The 26,535-nt window shown below is 45.6% G+C and overlaps 1 long non-coding RNA gene across 1 annotated transcript in view; it reads left to right on the top strand.

The window, feature by feature from the left end:
• LOC138480820 (uncharacterized) overlaps nucleotides 1-14,463 on the top strand; it is a 72,899-nt gene extending 58,436 nt beyond the window's left edge. Inside the window, exons 2-3 of the long non-coding RNA XR_011274136.1 lie at nucleotides 14,193-14,271; nucleotides 14,356-14,463. This is a non-coding gene — a long non-coding RNA (uncharacterized lncRNA). The remainder of the gene's footprint in view (nucleotides 1-14,192; nucleotides 14,272-14,355) is intronic.
• The last annotated feature ends 12,072 nt before the right edge of the window (nucleotides 14,464-26,535 follow it).

Below are 26,535 nucleotides of genomic sequence, written 5' to 3'. Positions count from 1 at the left end.
GCCTTGTGTCTGTGTTGGGGGACATGCTTGTCCACTTGCCAGTACAGTGTGCCTGTACACTGTTCCTGAGGGATTTCAGGCAGGGGTCATTGGGATGAGGTCTGGGTGTATGGCCGCAACAGCACCCTGGGTGTTGATTCAGGTGTGTGTGAGTGTGTCTGCAGTGTGTGATTTGGAGAACATGGACTGTGCAATTGCCATTTCACTGCAGTAGTGGTACAGTGGTGAGTGCAGGGTGGGAAGGGCGGGTGTTGTTCATAATGGGTCTTCGTGTACTCATCGACCTCAAAGGGTTTCCCCGCTCCGGTCTCCACAGTGCCCACTCCTTCAATGACCTCCATGTGCAGCATGCTGCTGCACTTCACCTCCCAGGGCATGAGGCGGATTGGGGAGGTAGGTCAACCACCGGTGCCCATGCATTGTCTGTGGTGTGCAGACAGGAGGTTCCGGACGCTCAGGCATAGGTTGCCCGACCTCTTGTGGCAGTCTTTCACTGGGCGTGGGGTTGTTGACACTGCTGACACCTTTTGTGCCACCTCCTCCCAGATCTCCTTTTTCCTCTGCTGGGTTCTGCAGTGCTAGTCCGTGGAAAACAACTCCCCAGCATGCTGGACTATGGTCTCTGCCAGCATGTGCAGCTCCATCTCCGAGAAGCACGGCTTGAGCTGCCGGGTCTCACAGATGCACAATGCCATGCTCACATATTGATTTCAGCTATCAGGAGGGGTGGATGTCTACTGGATCCTGCAGATTGCAATGGATTGTTTTCTAATGATGGCGGTCCGCCCGTTCCTGTTCCAGCGATCACTTTATTTCCGGTCACAGTTTTTCAGTACCACTGTTTCCGGTGATGCTGCATCCGGCATAGTAATGCCGGAACTGGGGGGACCAGCACCCAGGGTGACTGTGCGGCCGGATTTCACAGTTCTCAACTGTGTTTCCGTGATGCCGGTGTCACTGTTTCCGGCATGCTGGAATGCGTGCAGCCGACAACCCGTGTTCGTCCATTGTTTCCGGCACGACGGGTTGTCGGACACGGTGGGACCGGCATCACATAAACAATGATTTTTTTACCACCAGGCTTGGAATGAGGCCCCTTGTTTTGGCACTTCATTTTACGCCTGCGTGAGATTTTCATGCTGTCATAAAACGAATTGATACCTATGGAATCTGCCTCGGTTTTGCACCTGTTCAAAACCATGGGGATGCCATAGGAATCCATTAGTAAATTCCACCTGCAAAGCGTATTTGCAGGCAGAGTTTCCGTTTTTCACAGATGGAGGGGAAAATGAAAAGAGTAAAAGCGAGTTTTCCTCACTTTTATTCTTGCTGACTCCCCACCACCTGGTCATGGTTTAAAATTGCATGCAGGGGGTCACAAAGCACATAAGTGCTAACGACGCGTTGATGGTCTCTTGCAAACAATTGTGACTTTTTATACAAAATGAGGCTGATGGTTTTCTATCTCATCAAAGTATCTATATAAATCAATGGAGTGCTGCGTACAGGTATCGAGGACTGGGAACCTGATGGGTTTTCAGGATATCCCTCATTAATATTCATGAGGAAAAAGTGAATACATTTAGAATCATTGTATGCAAATTCATCTCATGAAAATTAATGAACGGTAGGCTGAAAACCCAACATGGATCTGGCCCTAGAGGCCTGGACTTGGACAACCCTTTTAAATTAGTTTGCCCAGCAGCAATCGCTCTCTTTCATAAGAGGATGGAGAAGATAATGGAAGGTGTTTTCTTATTCTTGTAGAGGCACACAGAACATTATCATCAGCCATTGTTTTGGGGATTTCCTTGGCGAAAATCAACTATTAGGAGCAAGACTGGTTCAAGAACGTTTGGCAATGCCGTGATATTTTGGTGCCCTGGGACTTTCCCCACTTCCCTCTTTCACAAAGACAATCTGATCTGCTTTTAGAAGCAATCAGATGCCCCCTTGTTTGTTGTACCCTAGACGGCATCCTCAACTTGCTTTGTCCTAGAACTGGCCCTGACAATGGTGTGTTAGTCTGACCTAGTACTTTGCAAGGGCAATGCATTTGTGCTTCGTTGTGCCCCAAAACCTTTCTGACTCGTGGACCCTCCTTTGTCCTCTCTAGAGCCAGTTTAGTGGAGAGGGTCCATACATGACGCAAACTCAGTAAAGGAAGAGCAGAGGTGTCGCACATTTAGGATCAATGCAAATGACAAATCAAAATGCTTATGCAATTAACCCATAAACCTGTAAGTCCTGGTAAGCCTTGTCAGCGACACACCAAGAAGGGAAATTAGTGGAAAACCCAATGAGGAACAAAGTAGCAAAGACAATGGTACGAGGAAATGAAACTGGGAGAGGTAAGCGCACCTGTCAATGATTGGACCAGAGGTCTTGTGTCTTCGCCTTTGGAGGGAGGATGCAGTTAAACAGTTAAAGAGTGACCATTCTGGGAGGCAACACTGAGGCATTTTTAATAGGGAACCAGGGGATGAACCCCATCAGCGGATGAAGAGATCCTGCACCAAAAAAACTCTGAACATATGATCAAGAGCAACACCATTTAGTAATTTTTCCTTCAGGTATTTGGCCTGGTGTCTCAGGACTGGACAGCAATTGGGGATGGGGGCAGCTAGTCCTTTAACTTTCTTGGCTGTGGTACCTGCTAGTGACTTAAATGTGTGTCTTTCGTATTGAATGAATGCCGCCTCTCCACAGGAGTTGAGATTTGGAAAAGTCCATTGAAGACAAGGGTATAGCGCATTGTATATCCTCTGCTTTTGTTGGTATAGGCCATGCTGAAGGAGCACATTACTGTTGGATGCTGGTCTACCGCCATTGGTTTTAAATGTTACAGCTTAGGGAGTTGTGTCTGATGGATTGTGTTCTTGGGGTATTGTGCAAGTAGTTTCTTTCTAAGCATAATCAAGTAAAGTGACCTTGTGTTGGCTGACTCAATGTGTGTGGCTCTACAAGAAAAAGGAATAGGATAGGGCTATTAATGGAAGAGATGAGCCAACCTCCTTAGATGTTCCCAACCTCTTGTGCTTGTTACACACCAAGGAACCAAGAAACGTGAGGGGAGGTCATAGGAAATAGGTGGCCCAACCTCTATAGATGGGGCTAACCTCTTGCGCTGTCTAGGAACCACCGAGCTCAGCATCAAGAGGGGAGACAGATCAGGCAATCTCTTGTTCTTGTTAGACACCAGTTCTCGGGTTATTCTTCCAGCAACCAATGACTACAGCTAAGGGGGTAATGTGCCTAGTGCAGAAATGTGAGTAGCATCCAATCCTAGTAAGATAGCGCGTGTGTGTGTGTGATTTGCATGGCGTGTTAAATGGGAACGCAAACATAAGTTTGTGCTACACTCCAGTTCAAACTCTGCCTAACACAAATAGATGGAAAACAGCATTTGTGGCAATCTTTACAAAAAAAGATCGCGCACACAGAAAGCAACTGCAATTGAACATCCAGTGTCTGTGAAAATAGCTTTTAAAATACAAATGTGCCCTCGCTCATGGAAGCCGGCTGCTTTTAGCATATATTGTGAAGTGGAACCAACTAGCAGTAATGACTTGGAAATGTGTATGGCATTGTCACGGAAATGGGCACAGAATCTCAGCTCTGTTATCTCTCTCAGCCAACCTGTGTTTTCTAATTTGATTCTGGTCTGCAGGGCATGGACAACATGTTTGGTAAAGCAGAGCGTCATGACGTGCGCACTGGGGGACTGGCCAAGAATGAGACATTTGCTGATAAGAATGTAGAAATCAAAGGCACGAGCACAAAGGTGGAAATATTCAACATATCTATTGCTTAATACTCAGGAGTCAAGTCCTAAAAAAAAGTGGTGGGGGACTCTTTAACATACCAGTTGAATGTGGTGTCACCAGAAATTAGCACATCAAGATTACCTTGGAAAAAAGTGGGGTGACGTCTGAAAAAAAGTGGGGGGACTCCGTCCACCCTCGTGTAGCCTCGACTTGAGCTCTGCTTTTATTCCCAGGATCACCAAGGGAAGTATCCTTCGCCAGGGATAGTCCTCACAGTGGCTCACACTGGAATCCCGGCAAGGCGCAGGTTCTCTGTTTACTATTCCACAGATTAACACTTGGAAAACACTGGACCTATACAGCAAGCAACCCTCAACCCCCTCCTTTAAAATGTCAGGATGCTCGGATACTTGACAGACCCTGAGTGGCAGAGAAATGGGTCATTGGCAGGTCGTCACTCTAGAAGCAACTGAACCTTTGGGACAGCCCCCTGAACTTGAACCGTCTGCCCAGGCTCCAGTAGAATCACCTGGGTGTGGTGGCACCACCTCTCTCTCCCTATTCCAAATGCGTCCCAAAACTGGCTCGGATCCTCGCATTTCGAAAACCTTGAGCTGTGGCGCAAACTTTATCGAGTGCCTTGTGGGAGGTCGGCAACTTGACCCGACCCAGTCCCTCACACTCACAGTCTCATCTTCGAGGCAGCGGTCATAACTCTTTTTGCAAGCAACCTGCTCTCGAATCTCTCTCTTCTCTCCTTGACAACCACCATGGCCTCTGTCTTGTCTGTGTCTCCGCCCTTGATTTCTACACGTGAGTTTGCCCCATATACACAAAACAGGTGTCCCTTTCTCGTGTGCCTGCTCCCTTTTGTGTCTTCAAATAACGCTCCAAAAAGCCCCCAAAATGTCGAAATCATGGTTGACACGAATGGAAATATATGGATTGCTTTTATTTTCTAGGATCACGATGGGAAGCCCCCTTCTCGGATCTTCCCCACAACGGCTCACACTGCAATCCCAGAAAGACACAATTTATACAGAGTGCCAGTGCAAATGTTCAAAATACTTAAAGGATAGTTCCGGGACTTTTTTTTTATTGTCCCTACGGTTCGGCCATGTGTTTTTAAGCATAAATCGGTAGATCGTAGAAAATTCTCCTATGGACCTTACCCGACTTTTGGTCCATTAACGCACTCGAAATCAGCCTCCATTTTGTGATAATCCTATCATTTCCCCCCATCGCCCTGGCTCACCTGCGTTTGCGGCACTAAATCATATCCCCCCGTCCCTGAAACAGACTTTATCAAAACATTCATATTCCCCGCCTCTATCCGTGACGTGACTGTGCTGCGTAGGCAAACGCGCCCAGGCGTCTTCTACGCGACTCCACACAGAACCCGGAAACCAACACAGATCAGCTCACAACACAGCGCGCCACAATTCGGAATATGAAACTGTACTTTTAAATCAAACCGCAAGATTGTAAATTTGGTAAAGTACATTTATTGGACATCAAATGTTTAGAGAATATTCAGCGATTTGCATTTTTCTTTGCTCTCGATCCAAAATAGTTCTTCTTGAGGCAAGCGATGTTCGTGTGCAGTACACAGGGTGTTGGTTTACGATAAAATAAGCTCTTCGGTCGCACTGATAATCGCATGGCTGTTCCAACAACGAGGCACTAGGCCACCACAACGGTATGTATGTTGCATCTAGCCGTTAGTACCGCGTAAGGACATACTTGTACTTGGCGATCGTCCCATAAAATGGTCAGGGTGGTAACGTTGTTCACGCGGAGAAGCAACTGGCGGTTGAAAAAGCCATCCGCCGGTGTCTGGTACTCGTGACACAGACAATAATGAAGGATGTACCTGTTTTAAAAACATAAAAAATGAAATTAGTCTCACCATCAGATCTTTATTAAAATTATTCATTTCATAGCTAGGACAGCGCTACTGGGTATTATACGTCATTTCCAGTAACCCACCCCCTCTCCTCTGCCTTTTTCAGAGCCGCCTGAGCGCCAGTGGACCACTTCGTCACTGATATGATATAATATGGCATTTGCAACGCGCCTATACACAAGTGTTTGAAGGCGTGGCGAGGCAGGGAGGGGGGGGGACAAGGAGAAGACAGACAACGATCCTACTAGGCCAGGTGTCATTCAGATCGCGCAAGTGCAGGGGTAGGGGGAAGGTAAAAGTGCAAGGGGAAGGGGAGGGGGGAAGTGGAGTACAAGGTAAGTAGCATAAAATAATAAATACATAGGGCCAGCTGGTGGCAAGTGCAAGGTAAGTGCAGAACAAGTGCTGGGAAGGGGGGGCTGTAGGATACTGAGACAGTCCCCCAGTGCAGGGGTTGACAGGGAGGCAGTGCAGGTGGAGAGTGGAAGGGCCCAGGACCGAGGTCGTAGACAGTGGACCAGTTGTAGCAGGGTAGAGGGAGAGAGAAAGCAGAAGTAAAGAGGAAGGTTTTGAGGTGCTTCCCTAAAAGGAGATGGTTCTCCTCAAGATAGTGCGCGGCACAAAACAATATGCCACATAGAACGAACAAGTACAACTTAACCCGTCTTTAAAGCTACTGTATAGTAATTAAATTGCGGTATAAACTCATCTAAACAGTTACTTACATTATATTTGCATTTTCCATTGTGTCTGTGCGTAGGGCAGCCCCGAAATACCACTCCTTCTATGCCGACGTTATTTCTTCTAATGAACGTGGCTATCGTTTCTGAAATTTTATTCATTATCGTTTCTTACGTTATTGCACCACACCCCCAAAAAGAAGTCTTTCGGGATGGTCCCGGCCTGTCAAGGTCAAATAACAATAGAACCTTATACTGAATCGTGGGCCATTCCGGCACCCGAGCAAAAAATGAAAGCAGCTGACCTTCACTTTGAACGAGCACACATTCCTAGTTAGCTACATTCAGTGTAAGGCCATCTCACAGGACTTGAAATTTACACTTCACCTTTGCATTTTGTCTGCGTGCTTTGCAGCCCCAGAGAACCATAAATACGGAGACATTCTATATTTTTTGAAAAATTATTTATATTACTGTTTGGTTTAATTTAATGCGCAAATGAACAAGGTTGGATAGACACATTGCATGTACACTGAGCAATCACTTTTATTTACACAATACATAGATACACATATTCAATGGGCCTGCAACATGAGGAGACTCGAGAGCAAAGTCACAGGTGACACCCGGGTGGTTCGCACTACTGCATGGTGAAGAGAGGGGCAAGGGTGGAGAGACACATTGCATGTACACTGAGCAATCACTTTTATTTACACATTACATAGATACACATATTCAATGGGCCTGCAACATGAGGAGACTCGAGAGAACAGACAATCAAATTACAATCATTTAAACCGTGATGTGTATTTCTCAATGAGCTCTGCTTTAGGTGGACATGGAACAGAGGCAATGTTGGGTGGCAATGCAGTTGTCCCCTGCACAGGTTCGTTCACAACTCCATGTATGTGCCTATCTATAACATCAACAATAAGTCTCTCAATAAACTCATATTGCATATCCTCAAACACTGGTTTGATCACCCATTGTTTACTTCTTTTAGTGAAGGCCTTATTGTAGCGAAGCGTCCCTAAAGTTCCGGTCGTCCTACTTTGTTGACGGCCAACATTATGGTTATGTGCCAAGACCGCTAGAAGAGTCCGATTTATCATGCCCTCCATGCCAAAATGCAATCGTTTTGGTCTGTACTTTAGGCACATATTGTGGAACACCTCCAAATCTCCTGTGTGGCAGAATTCCGTGAGTCCCCTCAAATCTCTTGTTATAGTTTTATCAAATACAATCTTTTCAATGGCTTTGTGAGTGGGTGATGAAGGAATCAACCACTTCTTCTTCCGTGTCTCCTCTGTGGACAAATGGCCATGTTCACAATTGTGGAAATGTTGGTTCGTGTTCCAGCGGTGAACGCTGCTACAGTGTAACATTACTGACCGCCATTTTTCCAGTAGAATTTCCAACGACCCTCCACATGTTTTTGAGCTCCACCAAAGATGGTTGCTGATTGACTTGGACCACTGTGAAATACCTTGCATATCTTTTTTTTTACCTGCAGCCGACATTTTTTTATTGATTGTTTTTGCAAGATGCCAAGCGTATATTTTTGTACTCTTCTCTCATTGTCTTGGCAATTGAAACGTGTCTGTCCGTGGCTATCAGGTCGATCACCATTCCCCGCGATTGTAGTTCTTGCAATGATGCTACAAAGCCAACTTTCTCCATGGCCACTGAGGATGTACTTTGTGACACCTGCACGACCACCGAACTCACAATTTTCTTACTTTCCATGTCCTGAAAGTGGTAGGTGCAGTACTTGGCTGAAAATCCTGGGCTGTCGCACTGTCCATCACCGGCTAGCCTGAACCTTTTGCCCGCGAATGTACTATCAATAGACATTTTTTCCATTCTCCAAGCTTCGCTAATGGCTGGAAATAGATAATCGGTTTGGTATTTGTAGAACTGAGTTTTCGCAATGAAATGGATTCCCACAAACTGAAAGAAAGACTCTAACTTTTTAAAACTTGAACCACTAAAAAGTGCAGCCGCTGCACAAAGTAGATTGCCTGCTGGCAGTTGCCCCAGCATGGGTTGTGCAGACCATGAGAAAGGATGATATTTTGTACAGGTGGCATGTATTTTAAGGTTAGTGCCTCGAATTGCACGAGTCACATTAATCAATGGCTCCCCACATACTTCCCCACCAACCGAATGCCCACATTTCATCCGAATAATAATATCAATCAAACAACTATCGAATACAATGAATTTGGCCTCTTTCCTTATACTGTCACTCTGCATCCCAGCTGGTTCGGCCTGTAACGTTGAGGACATGCCACTCACATGAAAGGTAGAATCTCTGATATCGTCTTCCGCTATGTTCAGTGATATTGATGGTGTTTCATTGTCGTCCACTTCATTCTCTTCCATTGCAACATATGTTCCTTCTCCGGCGATGGGTGAATAAAACAATTTCTTCAACTTTCTCACGGTCTTAGTTTTTGCGGGTGTGGATTCTGTGAATTGATCTCCGACTGCATCCGAACTACCAGGAGGACATTCACTATCAATGGCTGGTGGTGGTATAGCTCCGTTGTCAATCACTTCATATTCTTCCCATTGGCATGATGCATCTCCTGTCTCAAGTCCCTGCCAAAAGGTTTGACAAGCAACATCTCTCGTTCGCTTCACTGTCTGTGTAGATCTAGTTCGTACACCCACTCGCAGCTAGAGGACAGATTGGAAAAGGGATGTTCAGTTTAAACACAACTTAACAGTATTGAACTATTAACAGTGAAAAACAACATAATATAGTGTCCAGGACACTAACCTTCTTTTACTTTCTTTTCTTTGAAACTTTCTTGCCTCGAACTTCAACATCAGGACGCTGTTGCTCCGACTCGTGTTTGCATGTCTCCACTTCCTCTTGCGCTGCAACGACTATATTTTCATGATAAGCACATCCATCACGCACTGACGCTCCATCGACTCCCTGAAACATAGAACTTCCATTAGCATGTATAATAATATTGAAAACACAAAATGTACTTGGGGACCAATACCCACGTACATCTCAATAGCAAAACACGAATGAACGCTTTCTGTAGAACATTCAAACGACAATTATTCACGCATTGTTGATCTAGTTAGATGGAACTGTCAAGATCCATACCTCGGGCTCCTCATAGACTTCCATTGATGATATTATTGAAGATGATGCTTCAGTAACTCCCTGAAACACAGTAATTACATTAGTATGGTTTTCTATTTTGTAAAAAATAGAACATAATCTTTGTGCAGGCGTCAACGGCTCATCTAAATAGACCTGCACAAATGATCAGTTGTCTAAAATAAATAATGGATATGTAAATATGATTCGATTTGCTCGATCGTTGGAAGTGTCACCACCCAGAGATCTGCATCAACTACTAGGGGTGATGTTCTTGTAGAAGAAGCTCCGTCATCTCCCTGAAACATAGTACTTGCGTTAATAAAGAAGGAAGTATAGCGGATGTAATCACGTCATATGATTTCGCTTGATCGAACTGTCAGTATCCATACCTCGAAATGAATAAGAACATCAAGGGACGATGTAACTGCGGTGCACACTTCTGCAAGCTGTTGCGCCGACCCGTAACTGCATGCTCCCCCTTCTTCTTGGACTAATGCTCCATCGACTCCCTGAAACATAGCACTTTCATTAGTAATGAACACAATATTGAAAAAAGAAGACACATAGGAGGGCGACGACAGAAGGACATATCAATGGCTAAAAATGAAAGAAACATTGTGTGTAACAATCACGCTACAAGAATGCAAGATCTGATGATCTCCATCGATGGAACTGTCCGGAAACGTACCTCGAGCATCTGAGTGACATCAACGGTTGTCGTCAATACGTTGGACTCCTCAGCATCTCCCTGAAAGACAGTACTTGCATTATTTTGGATAACAATAATTATAACTGAAAACAAAGACTAGAGGACGAGTACAAGGGTGTACCATTAGGTAAAATAATCACACGATAAATTAAAACTATTGATTTACATGCCTAAAACAAGTCAGTGGCAGAATAGCTAAGTAAGATTACCCGATAGGCGCTTGAAGTGGCTGATGACTGCAATAACGACACGGATGGAGAATCTTCCGCCTTCATATTGAGTGGATACATAAATGGGGAAATTATTGTTAGCTAATGCTACACACTACCGCAAGGCCGAGAGATAAATATGTAAACTTGACTCACCAGTGGAGGGATGTGGACGAATAGAGTGGGAATAGCGGTTGAGAGCAATTTTCGCCTCGCTCGCGGTGTGTTCTTCTTTATTAGCAATGATGTGGAGTACATGTCTGAGCTAAAGTGCCTGCTGCAGATGCGGTATCGATCACCCCTCTTGTCCGCAAAGACTTCTAGGACTCTACTTTCAAGCTCAGACGGTGGATATCCGCAATATCGGACCCATTCTCTTATCTGATCTATTGTCTTAGGGAAAACATGCATTATAGTACCTTCAGATTTATTATGGGTCTTCGAAGGGCAACCGCCAATGGAACAGGCAGGCATTGTGGAAAGTTCTGAAAAGTAAAGATCAACAATTCTCTATGAATACCAATGTGTTAAAAAATTAAATGACACATAAAAGGTTCAATGCAAGGTTCGTTTTGGTTCTTGGAACTATACACGTTATTCACATGCGGATAAGTATTTGAATAACTTAAAAAAAATAGAAAGATAATTTGACTAAACTCAGAACATGTGACTAGTTCCTTGCATGTACTGTCTTGAACGAAAAGAAATTGGACGCAAAATGATTATGGTACATGGCCTTACCTTGACGAACAAACAGTTAGATGCAGGGATCAGAGTAGTTTCTTGTCGTAGAACAGGGAGCAGTTCACAGGTTTGCAAACTGACGAGTTTCCTCGAAGTGGTCACGGAAGTTCACAGAGACGAAGAGCAGATAACCAGCACCTTCACGGGTTGACTAGCAAAGCGCAAAGAAGTTCTCATTGGAAATATGAAGTGGGTTATAAAGAATTCGAAACAGGGGTGTGTTTGTGAATGAATGACGTGTATATGTCGTGGCATTATGTGGTTTGCAGGGGGCCGTCCAGCGTGAGGGGGGATGCTTGGCAGGAGACACGGGGTCTGGAGGTAGACATGGGAACAACAACCCATGCTGTATAGACCACTTTGAAGTGTACATGGTCTTTGGCACCTCTTGGCCTTTATCGCTCCCTGACAGCTCCACTTGCCAGCACAAGTACCCCGGTGCGAACTGCCTTTGATAGGGCGGGGGGGGGGGTGGATTGGGGCGGTGGTCGTGCAGACAAGACACAGGAAGACTCGTGAATGGAGACACACTTATGTGGATTGCAGGGGGCTGTCCAGCGTGAGGGGGGATGCTTGGCAGGAGACACGGGGTCTGGAGGTAGACATGGGAACAACAACCCATGCTCTATAGACCACTTTGAAGTGTACATGGTCATTGGCACCTCTTGGCCTTTATCGCTCCCTGACAGCTCCACTTGCCAGCACAAGTACCCCGGTGCGAACTGCCTTTGATAGGGGGGGTGGGGCGGGTGGATTGGGGCGGTGGTCGTGCAGACAAGACTCGTTTGCCGCAGGGCCTCACCAAGGAGAGGCCATCTAACTGCATGTAAGAGGCAGGCTGCAGGATCTAGTACATGGAAGGCAGGGGTGTGAGTTTATAAATACCTCACCCTCCCAGGAGAATATATGGGTGCAGTTCACCCTGGAGACCCTGGATGCCTAGGCAGTTAGTCAGCAGCAGGCTGGCCTGTGGTGGCAAGGCGGCACGGGCCAGAGGGGGTCATCTCTGTACCCGGTGCCCAAAAGGATGATTTATTATGATCAACCATATGGATTATTTACCTATAACCATGTTTTGTATCAATAAAATCCAACGGCCTTCCTTTTATTGCCAACGCTTGAACAAAGTGGTGTGGTAAGTATTTTTGGGGGAGGAGGCAAGGCCGGGAGGCTTGATGCCAACCCGCAAAATAACATATGTATGTCTGCTGCATATGGGTTCAACGGTTATGTGGATTGAAGGTGGGCGGCCAGCGTGAGGGAGGATGCTGGCCGGAGACATGTGGTGTGACAAGACAAGGCACAGGAAGACTATTCAATGGAGACACACTAGATTCATTTAAAAAATCAAAACAACCATTGTTAAAATATATGTTGGGTTTTATTTTAGATCTTAATTTCAATTGAACATAAATAATAAACATTACACATTGTAAAGTTCCGGTTGCAGCACATCCAGGGAAAATCCGCGGTATTGTCCACTGTCGCTGGGGAAATGTTGTCTAATGGCAAGTACCGCACAGGCAGGTATTACTCTCCGAACGCGGTGTCCGAGCCTCCCGTGAAGCCACCAAGTAAAGCAACGATAGGCCACCAGCCTGTACCACCTGTGAAAATGAAAGATGCAAACTGTATTAAAATGACAAAACTTTCTTATCACTGTCGATTCAGGTAAAAAATGTCATTCTGCTTTGAAAAAAATTCTATCTAGAAAATGCACAATATGGAACCAATTTACATGCATTCGAATGATATGTAGATGTAATTTTATATGTGGGAGATGACCATGAAATAGTAGTGGCATCACTGACATCACAACCAGAGTATACTTACTCGTTACTCGGATTACGCGGACGAACAGTGCCGCGAAGTTCGTGCATAAGCACCATCATCATCCTCAACACGGTCCGTGAGAGGCAGGCTTCCCTGAACTCTGGCAGCTCGGTGATGCATTGCGGACTTGGCTCGCCTTCCGAAATGTAGGCCAAGCACCCGGAATTTTCACGGCAGCAGCAGTTCTCCTCCTCAGTTGGCATTAGCTCGCACCGATTGCACGTGCACCAGGTGGAGACGCCGTCCATGCGACATGGTCCAGGCTCTTCATCCGTTGACTGGTCCTCCCAACTGCCGTCCGAATCCCCATCGTTTTCGCGTGCTTGCCTTTCCAGTAGTTCTTCCTCGGTGTACTCGGGCTCGTACATATACGGCATTATTGTAGCCATTGTGTGGTAAAGAAAGTAAAATAATTTACAGAGATGGTACAGGTGTTCACAAGGCCTAGAAGCGGCGAAGGTAGCTGACCAGAGCACAGAAACGAGTCACAGAATACTCAAAGTAACACAGAGAGAGTAATGGAATCGAAAATCTGCTGCTGTGTGTTGTGAAACGGTGTGTTTATACTTATTGAGGAAAGAGGCGTCCTGCCATTTCCATGGCGACACTTCATTAGCTGAGGCGCAGCGATTGTTGACACGAAACGTGCTTTGGCGTTGGGAAATGGGCGGTACGCGTCTGCTGATGTCAGGCTCAGAGGCGGGGGATTTGATTTAGTGCCGCAAAAGCAGGTGAGCCAGGGCGATGGGGGGAAATGATAGGATTATCAGAAAATGGCGGCTGATTTCGAGTGCGTTAATGGACGAAAAGTCGGGTAAGGTCCATAGGAAAGTTTTCTACGATCTACCGATTTATGCTTAAAAACACATGGCCGAACCGTAGGGACAATAAAAAAAAAGTCCCGGAACTATCCTTTAATGTGGATTTCCAGCCTTTAGCCCGTGAGAACCATTTAAGCAGGCGATTTTCGGCAACATATAAGTAAATGGAAAAGTAATGGCATACTGTTATTAGGTGCATGGCAACTGTTGAAAGTGCTACGGGACATGTGTGAGCGAACTAGCCAGTTGGTACATCACAAAATTGGTGAATATCCCGTGTTTAACATGCACTAGAGGGCGCCATAGATGAGGGGAGATAGAATGTGACACATTATGATAACTGTTTGCATATGTAGACACATATATACGATAGTGACATGACTCTGTTCCCTCTAGGAAGATGTACCACAGACACTGTTGAGGCGGTGATTTAATGGCGGATATGGAAATGACCAAGTAACGTGCCCAAAAATAGGTGAGATGCCTTGAGAAAGGGCAATCATGTGTAATGCACCTTAATCAACTGGTCTATACACATACTCTCTGTGTTGAATTCTAGAGACGTGAAAGGTTGTTCTGGCCCTGAAAAATTGGAAACCAGGGAGAACAAACTGGAAGATGTTGATTTACATCTTAGAGACCTTCACTCCTGCATAATATATCAGGTAAGCTAGTGTGATGGTGAACACACAGCGATGTACATAATGTTAAGATATCTTTCGTTATATATATGGGAGAGGTTTACTGAGTTGCCTTGTCCTCCTTTTTTGTTACAGTTGTGGTATTGAAAAATTAATTACCTCTGTAGGATAAATTCCATCGCTGACACGCAACTCCATGATTTTGTGTGGAGGGGAGTGGCAATATGTATATACATATATTGAGATATACACACAAGATGTATGTGTCTAGAAAAATAAGAAATCGGAACTTTGACAAATCGTATATCATTTATTTTAGATAAATACGTGTGGACGACATCCCCCACCTTTTTGATAAATCGGAGTGGTCGCAATAGAACCATCCGTCTCCTGAAGAAGGCCGCCTACATTGATTAGCCAGAATTAAGAGCCTATCTCTTGACGACCGAAACATATGTCGAGTGAAATTGAATAAGCATGATGCTATTTGATGTTATGTATTAACACTTACTGCCAATACAAAGGGGTGTTGAAATATATGTAAAAATCTGAGTATTTAGGAGGATTGATTAATGTATATTCTTTTGTGAAAAACTGAAGCAGTGAGTGAGACTTTGTTGTGAATGATGGAATGGTGGTATATGAATGTGGGTGTCAACAATTGTAATGAAGAACTGGTGAAATTTTGCATATAAATAAATCTATTTTTTGACATAAGTTGGTATTGTCAAGATAAATGTTCTAATTTCATATGGCAAGGATACATTTTTCTGTTGCACCAGTGTTACAACATCCAAATCCAGCACTTTCATACATGGCAGAAGCGGATGCCTCTGACATTGCCATTGGTGCGGTATTGTCACAGTTTTGTACTGATACCAACCTTCTACATCCCGTTGCCATTCATTCCCGGAAAATATCAACGTATGAAAGAAATTACACCATCATTGAGAGGGAACTGTTAGCCATGAGAGATGCGTTCTTCGTTTGGAGACATCACCTATTAGGGACGGCTCTCCCAGTGCATGTATATACAGACCACCGCTAGCACTTCGGTCAGTCAAGTGTTCCAGGGCCCGTTGGCATGAGTTTTTCCCCATGTACAATTTCAACATCCCTTACCGCCCTGGTTCCTTACACTCAAAAGCAGATGCACTGTCTCGTTTTCATGGTCCTTCCACAAAAAGCTTTGTGGAGGGTTCTCTTCTCCTCCCTCAACAGGTGGTATGCGGCTATACTATGCAATCGTCTCTCAGGTCTTAGATCCAGGATTGGGTACAGGAGTGTCCACCGGAGATCAAGGAATACAATATGGACATAGTCCAATCGTTGCCTTATGTTCAGGGCAGGATATACATACCGATACAAAGACACGCTAAACGGCGCTGCAATGGTGCCACGATTCTAAGGTTGCAGCTCATCCCGGCAAAAGGAAAATGGTTGATCTATTGCGGAGATGGTGCTGGTAGCCATCCCTGGGCCAAAATGTCACGGATTACATCTCTTCGTGTGCGGTTTGTGCTTAGAGTAAGAATGTTAATACCAAGCCTGTGGGTCTTTTGCAGCCGCTCCCAGTTCCTGGGCATCCACGACATGTGATCTCAATGGATTTCGTTGTTGATCTTCCTTCAGTTGGCGGTTATGATACCATCTGGGTGGTAATAGATTACTTCACCAAAATGGCATTGTTCATTCCTTGTAAAGGGCTTCCGACTGCACCCACATTGGCCGATATGTTCCTGAGACATGTCTTTTGTTTTTTTGGGCTGCCTAGTATCATCGTCTCGGATCAGGGATCGCAATTCACTTGACGTTCTTGGAGAACTCTCACGTGTACTTTTGGTATGGATGACAGATACTCTAGTGCTTACCATCCGCAAACCGATGGCTAAATGGAATGTGTGAATGCAACCATTTAACAATATTTCCGTTGCCTCATCCTTCAACATCAGGAATCCTAGCTCACTGTTCTGGTATTAGCAGCGTTCGCCTATAATAACTCCTTGCTTACTTCCACAGGCTCTTCTCTGTTCTTTGTCCTCTATGGCTTTCATCCTCGCTCTCTTCCCTTACATCCAGAGGTTTCCCTTATCAATCCCGCGGCCTCTGCCTGTGTTTACGATATATATCGAAGCTTCATGTTAGCATTAGGCAACAACTATTGGCAGCGCAAAAATGCACAAAGGCCTTTGCTGATGTTCATCGTTCTACGGCCCCTGTATTTCAAGTAGGGATGAAGGCCTGGTTATCTACAAAGACCCTATGCATTCCCGGCCGCAAATCCCTTTTGCCTCGCTTTGTTGGACTTTATGTGATCTCAGAACTGATCAATCCCATAGCTGTGCATGTGGTTTTACCAGCCTCTTAGAAAATCCATCATGTGTTCCACGTGTCTTTATTGAAGCCTTTCCACCTATCCACCAGACTACTGTCTCGTCCTCCTGTTTCGGTGCGGGCTTCCGATGAGTACGAAGTCCACCGTATCATTGACACCAAGCTCCGGAGGGGTGTTTGTCTGTATTTTGTGGACTGGCGGGGTTACGGTCCTGAAGACCGTACTTGGGAACTGACAGACAATATCCACGCCCCGTGTTTGTTGGCAGCTCTCTGGTCCTCCTGTAGTGGGAGGAGTTCTTTGGGGGAGGATACTGTCAGGATTCCACCTTTGCCACACCAGGTACGCTCGCTAAGGACACCTTCAGGGGAGACAGAGTTTTCCTGCCAAGGTAACTCCATGTGCTCATTGCGTACCTTATACCAGCGGTTTCATCACAAGTGCTGTTGTAATGCCCTTGCATTACTGTCAGAGATTAAAGACGCTGTGGCAACTCCACAAGCTTCAGTCACTATTGCAACATTGGGGCTGGAGAGCCCAATCCAAGATGGCTACCCGCTTTTGCACAGCCCGCACGTCATCACGTGTGCCTGGCCCCCGACGCGTTGTCAGGGCAGCAACAAGTAGACGGAAGTAGCAGGTGGGCTTCGCATTGCAACTGTTACTCTTTGTTGCAGAACGCTTGTAAATTCCTTTTAGCTCGCTGTTGAGCCATTTCTTCCTTTCTGTCCTGGTATCTCGGTCTCCCCCATTTCCTGGAGTTCGATATTTCCCGGATTACTTGGCTACTTAGCCTTCTTTGGTTCTTTTCGTGCTTGCTCCTTCTCAGTCCTGTCTCTGTTCCTGTGTCCTCTCGTACTCCCAAGTTTCTTCTGTGTTTTATGGGTGCACTTTTCTGCGACTCTACATCTTGGAAACCGTAGAGTACTGTGGGGAATTCTAGTATTGTGATACAAGTTCCCTGGAACCCAGCCTTTGGATATTCTACCTACAAGTTCAAGTCCAGAGATTTCGAGGCTCGCTGCATATTTGGATTTAAGGGGTTTTCCCTCTGTTCTAGAGGTTTTTTTCCCTTCTGAGATCCAGCTCTCCGGGTGGCCCCTGTGCCTCACAGTTCCTTGGGTCAGCGCAGTGGTGGCCTGGAGTGATCGGCCTTACCTCTTCTCGCCAAAGAAGGAAAGACTAAGAAGGAAGACGTAGACACTGCTACCAAGACAGAAAAGGTGAGACCAAAACATGACAGCCGTAGTCTACAGGGAAACAGGACGCGATTTACAGACAGGTGGAGGTTACCATGGAGACGTTGGCGTCCCCTACACGTTGGGCGTTTGCACATTTTCCATGCGGGAACAGTGCTCACATGATCAAGTGTACTTGGGCACCTCCTATTCACAGTGAAGTACGCCTGTATTAATTGCTATATTGTCTTTTGCCTGTTATCGAACCTTGGTTTGTCCATTTCACCTTGCTTTGTCGTATCCCTTGCCTGATTCTTTGATACTTTGATAACAAACCCTTTTTCTGCCCCACGGACTCCTTCGTGCAACGGATTGTACCACGCATTCAGAGAACGCCGACCCGGAACGCTTTTGGACTGCTTTGTCTCTTGATTTGTCTACCTTCAACGCCCGCTCTTTGCCGCCCATTTCTTCTGTCTGGAACTCACATTGGCAGTCCAGCGCCAGAAGTTTCTATTTCATACGCGCCCAACTCGCAGAGACTGGAGATTTTTCTACACTTCCACGATACCCTGAGGCGCCCTTGTGCCGTTGCGGTAGGTGGACTATTGGGACTACAGACTTCAGATCTTCTGGATTGTGTAGGCGTCCATGTGCTCTCGGGACAGTCTATATTGGATTTGCTGCCTGGCTTTACATATTGAACTACTCCTACATTCTGGACACATACACGGTAAACTTAGTGCACTACAGAACACAGCTATCTTGTCCCTACTGCACTACTCTTTGTCATTGTTTTGCTAGTTTTAATATTACTGTGTATTGTAGGTACACCAGTCACGTTCCTTGGAAGGGGATTGGAAGAGAAAGTTCCAATTAGAAGATTGCCTTATACCACAGGTTAGCATTGTCTGTTGCTTGTTACTATCCTCTGCCTCTTGTGTTTTCGGATCCACTGATAGTGTCTGTCTTTCTGTTCTAAAGCCTGCGGTGTTCATGATTGTGTCCTTTCTTCCAAAGAATAGACTCCTTATAGCGTAACATTAATGGTTTAAAGGGTACATTGTTGGGAAGAACTCAACCTCTACACGATGAGTTCAATCACTTAGGAAGACCAGTTACTCATGACAAAGTGAAATCCAACACCGTTCCTGGAGATTTTGTATAAACCTCCATCAAGTTAATGCCATATCGGATTTCGATGCCTATGCCATGCCACGCATCGACAACCTAATTGATCAACTCGGAGTAGCCACCTTTCTATCTACCCTAGATTTAACCATGGGGTACTGACAAGTTCCCATATATGGAAATACTGCGTTTTCCATGCCATTAGGATTATTCCAATTTAAAGTCCTCCCTTTCGGGCTACACAGTGCACCAGCCACTTTCCAACACCTCATGGATAAAATCCTGAAAACTCAATTTTGATTTCTGTGGAGCTTATATTGACGATATCGTCATTTATAGTAAGACTTGGGAGGACCATCTCTTCCATCTTTAAATCATCATGAAAGTCCTCAGAAACGCGTGCCTACCTGCTAATCCAGCTAAGTGCAGATTGGCCCAATCAGCCGCAAAATATCTTGGCTTCTTCGTAGGGAATGGGAATGTACAACCTTAAGATGATAGGTAAAAGCCGTTTTAGATACACCAACTCCCAAGCCAAGAAGAGATCTAAGTGATTTTCTCAGGTTAATAGGATACTACCAAAGGTTTATCCCCACCTTTTAGGACAAAACAGCCCGGCTGACAGATAATCTTAAGAATGCCGAACCCCAGAAACGTCATTGGAATGACAAGGATGAGATATGTTATCACACCTTGAAGCAAACGCTGTGACAAACCCCAATCCTAAAGGTAATCGACTTTGCTAAGGAGTTTGCCTTACAGACAGATGTCTCCCTTACAGGGTTAGGGGCCGTCCTGCCCTAGGTTTGCGACAGACTGGAACATCCCATATTATTTACCAGCCGCAAGCTGTTCCCATGTGAAAAAGATTACTCCGTGTTGGAACTGGAGGCCCTGGCTATCAAGTGGGCCATTATCCATCTTAGGTACTATATATTGGGACAAAAGTTCATACTCGTTACAGACCACTCACCCCTAGTTTGGATTAGACAACGCAAAGACTTCAACCCTCGGGTCATGCTATGGTTTCTAGACCTACAACCCAATTGTTTTACTGTGGAACACTGAAAAGGAAAAGACCAGGGAAATGTAGATTTTCTTTCCCAGTTCCCCTGTGAAACAAATGTGGTGACATCGCATGGAGGAAGGATATATGAGGAACTTGAAGGTGTCTCCCTAGTTAGTCCCCGGGGATCTGTCATCCAGGTGGCCAGGACACGGTCATCGCTATTGGATCCAATTCCTGGGGGTAGACCAGTGAGGGAGGATCACCTGGATGGGGGTTCCTTTGGGAGTGGCAGTGGGACATTGATGCTGAGACGTGGTATCCCCCTTCTTTCAGCACCTTCTCCCCATCCTACCACGTAGAATATTCCAAAACAATGCCTCCCCCTTTCCGACACGAACACGTTCGCACAACACGAAAGATAAAAGACTAACACCAGAGCAGTTTACCTGACATGTCCCAATACAAGGCTCAGGCAAAGGCAGGCAATTGACCAGAATCACACACACCTGACGGCCCTTTCCCTTCCCCACTGGGATAAAACGTGGAGCATGAGAGCACAGGTGGAGCAAGGCAGACCGCACAACGTGAGAGCTAACTCAGCACGGCAGTTCAAGAGGAGGAGAAAGACAGCGCGTACCGAGAGGGTGACAAGGAGAGAAGCGACCTTGCCCTTTCCGACCAAGGCTCATGAAACCTCTGCAGGCGGAATCATAAGACCGCGAACAATAGCCAACGTGTGTTGTAGCAGATGTCAACGGTACACAAGACCCTCCTCTGATGATTACCAAGCGGGCGAGAGACACTTGTCTCTGTGGTTCCAACATTGACTCCAAAGAGAAAGAAAGCCAAGCAGTTCATCACAGCCGGTGAGTTGAGAGGAGAGTCGATAAGAAACCAAACTGTTGAACGAAAAGTATCAAATGCCTAATTTGAACAGTGAAAGGCTTAAAGAGCTAGTGAAGGAAAAGGGAGAAAACCAGCAACAGAGGAGTCCGCCACCACGTGAGTGCTCACGTAGAAAACTCTGGGCGATTACTGTATGCTATAAACTACCGTAACCAGAAAGTATTGGGAGAAGGCGAAAAGAGGTGAAAGTGGTCATACAGGGGGTCTTGTAAACTGCTCTGTACAGTCGAAAGTCTTTGACTGACAGATGATTGTAAAGCTACAGGAAATGAATCCTGTTTGGTGAAATTAGTCCATGAACAGTGTGCTGCAAAGTTTGACAAGAGTGCACCAGGCAGATGGATGCTAAAAAGAAGGGACGAAGCCTGAAGTCCCATGAACAGTGTGTTGAAAGGAGTCTGTGAATTGTTTGAAAAGACATTAAGATTCGTGAGTGCAAGAAGTATTGTAAGAACAGGGGAAGTAGATTGTCACCTTTGGCATTTAGATCCAAGCCCAACCGAGGGAGCTCCAGGGGTGAAATGTCATCACCCAAAGTCCATTTGGGAAAGGAACTTTGTGTTTGTCTGTTTTGTTGAATACATCAGGCCCTCAAAGGCAAGAGACTTTTTATTGAAAAGAGAGTTGACCATCGAAGAACCTGATAGCTGGTACGGGACTGTATGGGAAAGCTCGAGTGTGTACTGTGCTCAGTAGATCCACTTTGTCCCGTGCTCAAAATGTGGGGAAGGGAGACCCCTGGCAATCACATCCTGACTTATTATTTGTGAACACTTCTTTCCTTATTGAAAATCCTATCCCTCATTCTTTCTGTAATTAGTTGAAAGGATTTGGCAATAGGTTTTTTTAGTATAGGACAAGATGCCACAAGGACTGTCTTATTTTTCATTTGATGGTCGAAGCTTGCTTGCATCTGTCACGATCACTCTCTGATGAAAGTTCCCCCCACTCCTCACCTGATCCACCAGCTCTAATGGTGGTTGTCTTCTTCTTTCGGAAGTCTTTCTTCTTATGTAGATAGGGTTTACCACGGGAGGCTGCCACTGTGACCACTTAATAAGCAAGTAGTCCAGTGGAAAGGGTCCCGGGGTAGCCGAATAGGGGAAAAAGCCAAAAAGGCACAAAAAACCCCTTGTAGTTCTTGGACTGGATGCAGATAGTAATCAAGGACACTGCGTGGCAGTGGAGTTGGAGACCCGATGATTCCTAATATGATAGCAACCTCGTCTGTTTCCTCCACCCTCCCATTACTGTTTTTTTTCCTCCCCACCACCCCTCCAGCACTATCTGAAATGTTGTCAGGCCCTGTATGATAGTTGCTTGTTTTGTTCCTCCCCTCCCTTTCTGCACCCCTCTCCCTCACCTTTTGTTTTTCTCTGGCTCTACCAGAAATGTCGCCAGGCCTAGTACGGTAGTCGCCTGTCTGTTTCCATTTCCTTCCCACTCTCCCCCTCCCTTCCTTATCTATGTCTTAGCTCTTGCACTGTCTGAAATGTCATCAGGCCGAGTACGATAGTTAATTTCACATCCTTACTGTTCATGGCCTGTAAGAATGTGGTTGTATTTTCCCTTGTTCCCTCCCTTGCCTTGAAGTGCTTTGAAACACATTGTGTATAGGCGCTATATAAATAAACAATCATATCCAAAAGCAGTAGACCCGGTAGACAGGGTTAGCAGGAAAGTGTGTCCTTAACCACCTGCCAAACAACTGGTGAAAATGGAACAGTGTAAGAATCCAGGGAGAGAACTATGTGAGGACTGACAGGAGTCAAAACTGGAACAGCTGTGGGTAGTGAGAGAGAAGAGGAAGAAAGCAAAGGGAGAGCGGCGAGAAACGAGAGAGCAAGCGGGCAAGTGAACGCCCAAAAGCATGCACAAGCAGAAGATAGTAGCCGGCATGGCTGAAGACCCAGACCGGTGGATGACTGCAATACACAGACAGAAAGCAGGGAGATGCGGAAACCCAAACAGAGGGAATCTGTAGTGCGGCAGCAAAAAACAGGAAAGAGGGGCTCCAGAAGCGACTCAGCAAGAGGAGAGAGGGACAGGGCTTAGCAAAGCCAAGGAAGGAAAAACAGCGTCCTGACCCAAAGCGAGGAAAACTCACGGGTTCAAATGCACTGACCGCCGGGAACTGCAAGGCTAAATGCAGCGTGCTATTTTCTCCATTGGTTTGAAATAAAAAGTCCTAAACGTTGACTCATTTGACCAATCTGCTTATCTCATTATATCTTCCAATCTGGCTCCTATATTATAAGCCTTTGTGGCCTTCGCTCCTCTCACTGAATTTGCGCCCTAACAGCGCATATCGATACTGGCCTGTACCATCACCCATCTCAATCATCTTGCTAGAATTGATGGTTTCACAGCCCCATACAACCTACATAAGGTTATGAATAACTGTGATATCCCCACTCGTCTCACATCCTTCGTAATGTCTTTGTATGCTGCTAAGCATCTAACTGGACATAGTTTGCGTTGAGTTGGAAATGCCTCGTAAGAAACAGATTTTAAGCCTGTTTTAGTATTTTTCGAGATGAAGAAAGTCACTCCAGTCAGTGATAATGACTTCTGAGTCACATATGATGTTCTTTTACACAAAAGAAGGCACACAAGCATAGTAACTTTAGCTGATAAAGCTTTCCTAGATAATTCTGAATTATCAGGCGACGCTACAAAGAGTTTCAATAGTTTCAATTCTGTATCTACAACCCACAACTGTGAATACTTCTCCCTGGGAGGTCTAGTCATTCTTACCCCTTTCAACAGTCAGCATATCAGAGGGTGTTCCCCTATCGGTACCCCTGCAATCTTAGGGTAGCCCGCGGATATCGCAGAGCGGGCTGATTTAATTTATTTTAAAATGTGTTTATTGGAATTTAGTTATGTTTACAAAGCAGCACCACTGCTGGGTGCGTGTACAACTGCCAAGATAACCGTTTTTTCTTTAATTATGTTGTACCACATTAAACAGTAACATTTCAAACAACAATTAACATTAAACTGTCTCCTTGATTGTCGTAAATAATGTTCTCCAAGCTCCCGGCAAGGGGGGTATCAGGATGGGGGGGGTAAGACCGTTTCGGGAGTTATCTGGGCCTTTGATGGTTTCGCGTCGAGTGACTTAACTAGCCTTGTGGATCTTAAAACCGCCCAGGTGATATGTTCAAGGGGGTTTGTCATCTGAAGAATGAAACAATTTTGTCATGGTGTCTTTCCATGCCACTAGTGCCATGCTCAAGTCTTCGGTGGATTTAGCTACACTGTCCTCCCAGGCCCTTGTTTCAGCGTTCGCCCACTTCTCAAGCTCTTTGCGCCACACTTTATAGTTCGGTCCTGCAGTCTTTTTCCATGACATTGCGATAGTTCTTTTAGCCACTATGCACATTATGTCCATCAGTTTAACTGAGTGCTTGAGTTTAGCTAGTCTGGGATAGGTTGCCAAAAGGCATTCGGCTGGGGTCCACTCATACCTGGTCATGCCCACTTACTCACATGTTTGTTTTATTTTTGCACAGAGGCTCTGTGTCTTGTTGCATTCCCATAGCATGTGGATCAGATTTGCGTCATCTGCCCCACACCAGGTACAGTTAGGTTGCATGGATTTGCTGAATGTAGCCATTTTGCTCGGGGTTAGGTAAGTGCGGCATAGTACATTTATCTGCATCAATCGGAATATGTGATTTCTAGATACGTCTTTGGGGAATGTCAGTGCTCTATCCCATTCTTTGTCTGTCATTACCTGTCCCATGTCCGCTTCCCATTTATTCTTTAGATCAGCACTCCGAGGATTGGGAGTGTCAATTAGGAGGCTATATATTTGGGACAGTGTTTTCCCTCCCTCTCCCATATTATACAGCAGTGTTATGAGAGGGTCTGTGTCTGGTTCCTCTGGCCAGGTGTCCCATTTTGTTCGTGCTATTTTGCGAATCTTCTGGTACCAAAGGTATTGGCCGGTATGAATATTGTCTTCTGCCTGTAACGTTCCGAACTCCCAGAAGGTTCCTTCGGCATAAAGGTTGCCCCAAGTATACACCCCTTTTTTTCCCAGAGTCTGATATTATTCAGATCAGCATCGGTTTTACTCAGCCCGAGATTATTGGCACTTCCAGGGAGTATGGTTGCTTTAAGTGCATGGTCGTTATGGTCCTGTGCCATACTTTCCTACCCAAAGTCACCAAAAAGGGTGCGTTTCTTAACAGGTTTTGGGGGACCCAAATTAGTTGTTTCAGTTGTATCGGGGGGATCATGGTCTGTAGCAGAGGAGTCTCTGAAGTGGTCTCGTCTGCTAACCACTTAGATACAAAGCCCAACTGAGCTGCCAGATAATACTTCTCTAAGTTCGGCAGTTGAATACCTCTTTGTTTATATGGTAAGACTAATGTGAATAAATCCACCCTGTGTCTGCCACTTCCCCATAAGAATTCCCGGATTATTGTATCGAGTAGTTGAAAGAAGGGTTTTGTGATGTAGAAGTGCACATTTTGGAACCCATATAGGAATCTAGGGAGGACAATCTTTTTAACTATTGAGGCTCTGCCCGTCATAGATAGGGGTAGTTTTGCCCAGAATCCCATAGATTTACATAGTGCAGGCAGTGCCGCCCTTGTGTTATGTTCATGCATTAATTCCGGGGTGTGCATTATCTGTATCCCGAGGTATCGGAATGAAGTGATCTGCCACTTTATGCCTACCGAGGGGAGTTCTTCTACATTCTTATCTTTCAGGCCTGCTAGGGGGAACAAGCAGGATTTGGCTCTGCTGAATTGTTGTTACGCTCACCTGGCTCCCACAGGGGTGTCGGTCGGACCCGGACTGCTGCGGCCTCCACCCACGTGATGCGTAGTGCAGCGATGACTGACTGGATTTGCCCTCCAATTCTTGTTTGCTTGATTCGTAGAAATATTCTCCTACAAGTGGAGAGATGGATTTAGCCACTTGTGGATTCAAGTGATAGCACCCCCACTGTCCTCCCCACTAATCACCACTGAAGTGCCCTCTCAACAATCTCACCTTATATTCTTGAAGGATGAGCCCTCCATCCTGCGAAGTACGCAGGGGCGTGTTGATGACCAGTTACTTCACCGGCCTGAAGATATTGGAAGAGTTGTAGACGAATCCTGACTCTAAAAGGTCCTGGCGAAGAGCCGTAAGTATATAGTTCATAAGAGTTCAGAATGTCTGAAATTCACTCCTGTCCAATTCCTCTTTTATCTTGCAGCTGTGACCCAATAAGAAGATTGACATTGAAAGCGCTCCAGTAAAAGTCTGTGTTACCCAACACTGTCCGGTAAATAATGCCCAGGGTTAAACTTGCTGCTTTCTCCTTTTCTCACAGGTGCGGCATAAGAAGAGGTGGAGTGCTGATGAATAATACCTCCGGCGGTAAAATCAGGTAAGCATATGGCGGCTAAAGAGATTGTCTCTGTCTGTTCTCTCTGCTCACCTTGTTGTTTCTTGTCCCCCTTAGGTGCCGGAATTCGGCGATGTAAAGATGGAGACAGTACCGGATCGAAGAGATACTGCGTGGAATGGTGAG

The sequence above is a fragment of the Ambystoma mexicanum genome, chromosome 5p (assembly GCF_040938575.1).
Source record: "Ambystoma mexicanum isolate Mex_15411 chromosome 5p, UKY_AmexF1_1, whole genome shotgun sequence".
NCBI lineage: Eukaryota > Metazoa > Chordata > Amphibia > Caudata > Ambystomatidae > Ambystoma > Ambystoma mexicanum.
Note: the sequence above shows the minus strand (reverse complement) of the source record. Positions and strands in the feature narration are given on the sequence as shown.